This window comes from Hypomesus nipponensis, chromosome 19 (genome assembly GCF_054491055.1).
Source record: "Hypomesus nipponensis isolate SF chromosome 19, ASM5449105v1, whole genome shotgun sequence".
Taxonomy (NCBI): domain Eukaryota; kingdom Metazoa; phylum Chordata; class Actinopteri; order Osmeriformes; family Osmeridae; genus Hypomesus; species Hypomesus nipponensis.
The window spans coordinates 20,470,001-20,475,000 of NC_140379.1; the positions used below are offsets into that span (position 1 = coordinate 20,470,001).

General features: G+C 46.6%; 7 non-coding genes and 7 pseudogenes across 7 annotated transcripts; all 14 read right to left on the reverse strand.

Moving 5' to 3' along the window:
- Positions 1 to 117: 117 nt before the first annotated feature.
- On the reverse strand, positions 118 to 236 carry LOC146250184 (5S ribosomal RNA). The gene has a single exon (XR_014732926.1). It is a non-coding gene; the product is annotated as a 5S ribosomal RNA (ribosomal RNA).
- Positions 237 to 412: 176 nt separating this feature from the next.
- LOC146250185 (5S ribosomal RNA) lies at positions 413 to 531 on the reverse strand. Its single transcript, XR_014733524.1, has one exon. It is a non-coding gene; the product is annotated as a 5S ribosomal RNA (ribosomal RNA).
- A 174-nt stretch (positions 532 to 705) lies between these two features.
- LOC146250186 (5S ribosomal RNA) lies at positions 706 to 824 on the reverse strand (annotated as a pseudogene).
- A 168-nt stretch (positions 825 to 992) lies between these two features.
- Positions 993 to 1,101, reverse strand: LOC146250187 (5S ribosomal RNA; annotated as a pseudogene).
- A 495-nt stretch (positions 1,102 to 1,596) lies between these two features.
- On the reverse strand, positions 1,597 to 1,715 carry LOC146250188 (5S ribosomal RNA). The gene has a single exon (XR_014733710.1). It is a non-coding gene; the product is annotated as a 5S ribosomal RNA (ribosomal RNA).
- Positions 1,716 to 1,893: 178 nt separating this feature from the next.
- LOC146250189 (5S ribosomal RNA) lies at positions 1,894 to 2,012 on the reverse strand. Its single transcript, XR_014732927.1, has one exon. It is a non-coding gene; the product is annotated as a 5S ribosomal RNA (ribosomal RNA).
- A 168-nt stretch (positions 2,013 to 2,180) lies between these two features.
- Positions 2,181 to 2,289, reverse strand: LOC146250190 (5S ribosomal RNA; annotated as a pseudogene).
- Positions 2,290 to 2,752: 463 nt separating this feature from the next.
- Positions 2,753 to 2,871, reverse strand: LOC146250191 (5S ribosomal RNA; annotated as a pseudogene).
- Positions 2,872 to 3,047: 176 nt separating this feature from the next.
- LOC146250192 (5S ribosomal RNA) lies at positions 3,048 to 3,166 on the reverse strand. The gene has a single exon (XR_014732928.1). It is a non-coding gene; the product is annotated as a 5S ribosomal RNA (ribosomal RNA).
- Positions 3,167 to 3,342: 176 nt separating this feature from the next.
- LOC146250193 (5S ribosomal RNA) lies at positions 3,343 to 3,461 on the reverse strand. The gene has a single exon (XR_014733525.1). It is a non-coding gene; the product is annotated as a 5S ribosomal RNA (ribosomal RNA).
- Positions 3,462 to 3,635: 174 nt separating this feature from the next.
- LOC146250194 (5S ribosomal RNA) lies at positions 3,636 to 3,754 on the reverse strand (annotated as a pseudogene).
- A 168-nt stretch (positions 3,755 to 3,922) lies between these two features.
- On the reverse strand, positions 3,923 to 4,031 carry LOC146250195 (5S ribosomal RNA; annotated as a pseudogene).
- A 192-nt stretch (positions 4,032 to 4,223) lies between these two features.
- Positions 4,224 to 4,342, reverse strand: LOC146250196 (5S ribosomal RNA). Its single transcript, XR_014732929.1, has one exon. It is a non-coding gene; the product is annotated as a 5S ribosomal RNA (ribosomal RNA).
- Positions 4,343 to 4,510: 168 nt separating this feature from the next.
- On the reverse strand, positions 4,511 to 4,619 carry LOC146250197 (5S ribosomal RNA; annotated as a pseudogene).
- Positions 4,620 to 5,000: the final 381 nt, after the last annotated feature.

Here is a 5,000-nt window from a genome sequence, read left to right on the forward strand (position 1 = left end):
GGTAGTCTCTCTCTCTCTCTCTCTCTCGTGTCAAAATGAAAACAGCTTCCAGCCCCTTTCATGAAGGACTACTTGTGCATATTGCAAGATTTCAGTTTCTAAGTGAATGAGCAAAAGAGCATACAGCACCTGGTATTCCCAGGCGGTCTCCCATCCAAGTACTAACCAGGCCCGACCCTGCTTAGCTTCCGAGATCAGACGAGATCGGGCGTTGCCAGGCTGGTATGGCCGTACGAAATAAGTTGACAACCATAGGCTACTTATCCATATACAGATTTAGCAATTGACAATGCAAGGTAGTCTCTCTCTCTCTCTCTCTCTCGTGTCAAAATGAAAACAGCTTCCAGCCCCTTTCATGAAGGACTACTTGTGCATATTGCAAGATTTCAGTTTCTAAGTGAATGAGCAAAAGAGCATACAGCACCTGGTATTCCCAGGCGGTCTCCCATCCAAGTACTAACCAGGCCCGACCCTGCTTAGCTTCCGAGATCAGACGAGATCGGGCATTGCCAGGCTGGTATGGCCGTACGAAATAAGTTGACAACCATAGGCTACTTATCCATATACAGATTTAGCAATTGACAATGCAAGGTAGTCTCTCTCTCTCTCTCTCTCGTGTCAAAATGAAAACAGCTTCCAGCCCCTTTCATGAAGGACTACTTGTGCATATTGCAAGATGTCAGTTTCTAAGTGAATGAGCAAAAGAGCATACAGCCCCTGGTATTCCCAGGCGGTCTCCCATCCAAGTACTAACCAGGCCCGACCCTGCTTAGCTTCTGAGATCAGACGAGATCGGGCGTTGCCAGGCTGGTATGGCCGTACGAAATAAGTTGACAACCATAGGCTACTTATCCATATACAGATTTAGCAATTGACAATGCAAGGTGGTTTCTCTCTCTCTCGTGTCAAAATGAAAACAGCTTCCAGCCCCTTTCATGAAGGACTACTTGTGCATATTGCAAGATTTCAGTTTCTAAGTGAATGAGCAAAAGAGCATACAGCACCTGGTATTCCCAGGCGGTCTCCCATCCAAGTACTAACCAGGCCCGACCCTGCTTAGCTTCCGAGATCAGACGTTGCCAGGCTGGTATGGCCGTACTAAGTAAGTTGACAACCATAGGCTACTTATCCATATACAGATTTGGCATTTGACAATGCAAGGTGGTCTCTCTCTCTCTCTCTCTCTCTCTCTCTCTCTCTCTCGTGTCAAAATGAAAACTGCTTCCAGCCCCTTTCATGAAAGACTACTTGTGCATATTGCAAGATTTCAGTTTCTAAGTGAATGAGCAAAAGAGCATACAGCATCTGGTATTCCCAGGCGGTCTCCCATCCAAGTACTAACCAGGCCCGACCCTGCTTAGTTTCCGAGATCAGGCGTTGCCAGGCTGGTTTGGCCATATGAAATAAGTTGACAACCATAGGCTACTTATCCATATACAGATTTGGCATTTGACAATGCAAGGTGGTCTCTCTCTCTCTCTCTCTCTCTCTCTCTCTCTCTCTCTCGTGTCAAAATGAAAACAGCTTCCAGCCCCTTTCATGAAGGACTACTTGTGCATATTGCAAGATTTCAGTTTCTAAGTGAATGAGCAAAAGAGCATACAGCACCTGGTATTCCCAGGCGGTCTCCCATCCAAGTACTAACCAGGCCCGACCCTGCTTAGCTTCCGAGATCAGACGAGATCGGGCGTTGCCAGGCTGGTTTGGCCGTACGAAATAAGTTGACAACCATAGGCTACTTATCCATATACAGATTTAGCAATTGACAATGCAAGGTAGTCTCTCTCTCTCTCTCTCTCTCTCGTGTCAAAATGAAAACAGCTTCCAGCCCCTTTCATGAAGGACTACTTGTGCATATTGCAAGATGTCAGTTTCTAAGTGAATGAGCAAAAGAGCATACAGCACCTGGTATTCCCAGGCGGTCTCCCATCCAAGTACTAACCAGGCCCGACCCTGCTTAGCTTCCGAGATCAGACGAGATCGGGCGTTGCCAGGCTGGTATGGCCGTACGAAATAAGTTGACAACCATAGGCTACTTATCCATATACAGATTTAGCAATTGACAATGCAAGGTGGTCTCTCTCTCTCTCGTGTCAAAATGAAAACAGCTTCCAGCCCCTTTCATGAAGGACTACTTGTGCATATTGCAAGATTTCAGTTTCTAAGTGAATGAGCAAAAGAGCATACAGCACCTGGTATTCCCAGGCGGTCTCCCATCCAAGTACTAACCAGGCCCGACCCTGCTTAGCTTCCGAGATCAGACGTTGCCAGGCTGGTATGGCCGTACTAAGTAAGTTGACAACCATAGGCTACTTATCCATATACAGATTTGGCATTTGACAATGCAAGGTGGTCTCTCTCTCTCTCTCTCTCTCTCTCTCTCGTGTCAAAATGAAAACTGCTTCCAGCCCCTTTCATGAAGGACTACTTGTGCATATTGCAAGATTTCAGTTTCTAAGTGAATGAGCAAAAGAGCATACAGCATCTGGTATTCCCAGGCGGTCTCCCATCCAAGTACTAACCAGGCCCGACCCTGCTTAGTTTCCGAGATCAGGCGTTGCCAGGCTGGTTTGGCCATATGAAATAAGTTGACAACCATAGGCTACTTATCCATATACAGATTTGGCATTTGACAATGCAAGGTGGTCTCTCTCTCTCTCTCGTGTCAAAATGAAAACAGCTTCCAGCCCCTTTCATGAAGGACTACTTGTGCATATTGCAAGATTTCAGTTTCTAAGTGAATGAGCAAAAGAGCATACAGCATCTGGTATTCCCAGGCGGTCTCCCATCCAAGTACTAACCAGGCCCGACCCTGCTTAGCTTCCGAGATCAGACGAGATGGGGCGTTGCCAGGCTGGTATGGCCGTACGAAATAAGTTGACAACCATAGGCTACTTATCCATATACAGATTTAGCAATTGACAATGCAAGGTAGTCTCTCTCTCTCTCTCTCTCTCGTGTCAAAATGAAAACAGCTTCCAGCCCCTTTCATGAAGGACTACTTGTGCATATTGCAAGATTTCAGTTTCTAAGTGAATGAGCAAAAGAGCATACAGCACCTGGTATTCCCAGGCGGTCTCCCATCCAAGTACTAACCAGGCCCGACCCTGCTTAGCTTCCGAGATCAGACGAGATCGGGCGTTGCCAGGCTGGTATGGCCGTACGAAATAAGTTGACAACCATAGGCTACTTATCCATATACAGATTTAGCAATTGACAATGCAAGGTAGTCTCTCTCTCTCTCTCTCTCTCGTGTCAAAATGAAAACAGCTTCCAGCCCCTTTCATGAAGGACTACTTGTGCATATTGCAAGATTTCAGTTTCTAAGTGAATGAGCAAAAGAGCATACAGCACCTGGTATTCCCAGGCGGTCTCCCATCCAAGTACTAACCAGGCCCGACCCTGCTTAGCTTCCGAGATCAGACGAGATCGGGCATTGCCAGGCTGGTATGGCCGTACGAAATAAGTTGACAACCATAGGCTACTTATCCATATACAGATTTAGCAATTGACAATGCAAGGTAGTCTCTCTCTCTCTCTCTCTCGTGTCAAAATGAAAACAGCTTCCAGCCCCTTTCATGAAGGACTACTTGTGCATATTGCAAGATGTCAGTTTCTAAGTGAATGAGCAAAAGAGCATACAGCCCCTGGTATTCCCAGGCGGTCTCCCATCCAAGTACTAACCAGGCCCGACCCTGCTTAGCTTCTGAGATCAGACGAGATCGGGCGTTGCCAGGCTGGTATGGCCGTACGAAATAAGTTGACAACCATAGGCTACTTATCCATATACAGATTTAGCAATTGACAATGCAAGGTGGTTTCTCTCTCTCTCGTGTCAAAATGAAAACAGCTTCCAGCCCCTTTCATGAAGGACTACTTGTGCATATTGCAAGATTTCAGTTTCTAAGTGAATGAGCAAAAGAGCATACAGCACCTGGTATTCCCAGGCGGTCTCCCATCCAAGTACTAACCAGGCCCGACCCTGCTTAGCTTCCGAGATCAGACGTTGCCAGGCTGGTATGGCCGTACTAAGTAAGTTGACAACCATAGGCTACTTATCCATATACAGATTTGGCATTTGACAATGCAAGGTGGTCTCTCTCTCTCTCTCTCTCTCTCTCTCTCTCTCTCTCGTGTCAAAATGAAAACAGCTTCCAGCCCCTTTCATGAAGGACTACTTGTGCATATTGCAAGATGTCAGTTTCTAAGTGAATGAGCAAAAGAGCATACAGCACCTGGTATTCCCAGGCGGTCTCCCATCCAAGTACTAACCAGGCCCGACCCTGCTTAGCTTCCGAGATCAGACGAGATCGGGCGTTGCCAGGCTGGTATGGCCGTACGAAATAAGTTGACAACCATAGGCTACTTATCCATATACAGATTTAGCAATTGACAATGCAAGGTGGTCTCTCTCTCTCTCGTGTCAAAATGAAAACAGCTTCCAGCCCCTTTCATGAAGGACTACTTGTGCATATTGCAAGATTTCAGTTTCTAAGTGAATGAGCAAAAGAGCATACAGCACCTGGTATTCCCAGGCGGTCTCCCATCCAAGTACTAACCAGGCCCGACCCTGCTTAGCTTCCGAGATCAGACGTTGCCAGGCTGGTATGGCCGTACTAAGTAAGTTGACAACCATAGGCTACTTATCCATATACAGATTTGGCATTTGACAATGCAAGGTGGTCTCTCTCTCTCTCTCTCTCTCTCTCTCTCGTGTCAAAATGAAAACTGCTTCCAGCCCCTTTCATGAAGGACTACTTGTGCATATTGCAAGATTTCAGTTTCTAAGTGAATGAGCAAAAGAGCATACAGCATCTGGTATTCCCAGGCGGTCTCCCATCCAAGTACTAACCAGGCCCGACCCTGCTTAGTTTCCGAGATCAGGCGTTGCCAGGCTGGTTTGGCCATATGAAATAAGTTGACAACCATAGGCTACTTATCCATATACAGATTTGGCATTTGACAATGCAAGGTGGTCTCTCTCTCTCTCTCGTGTCAAA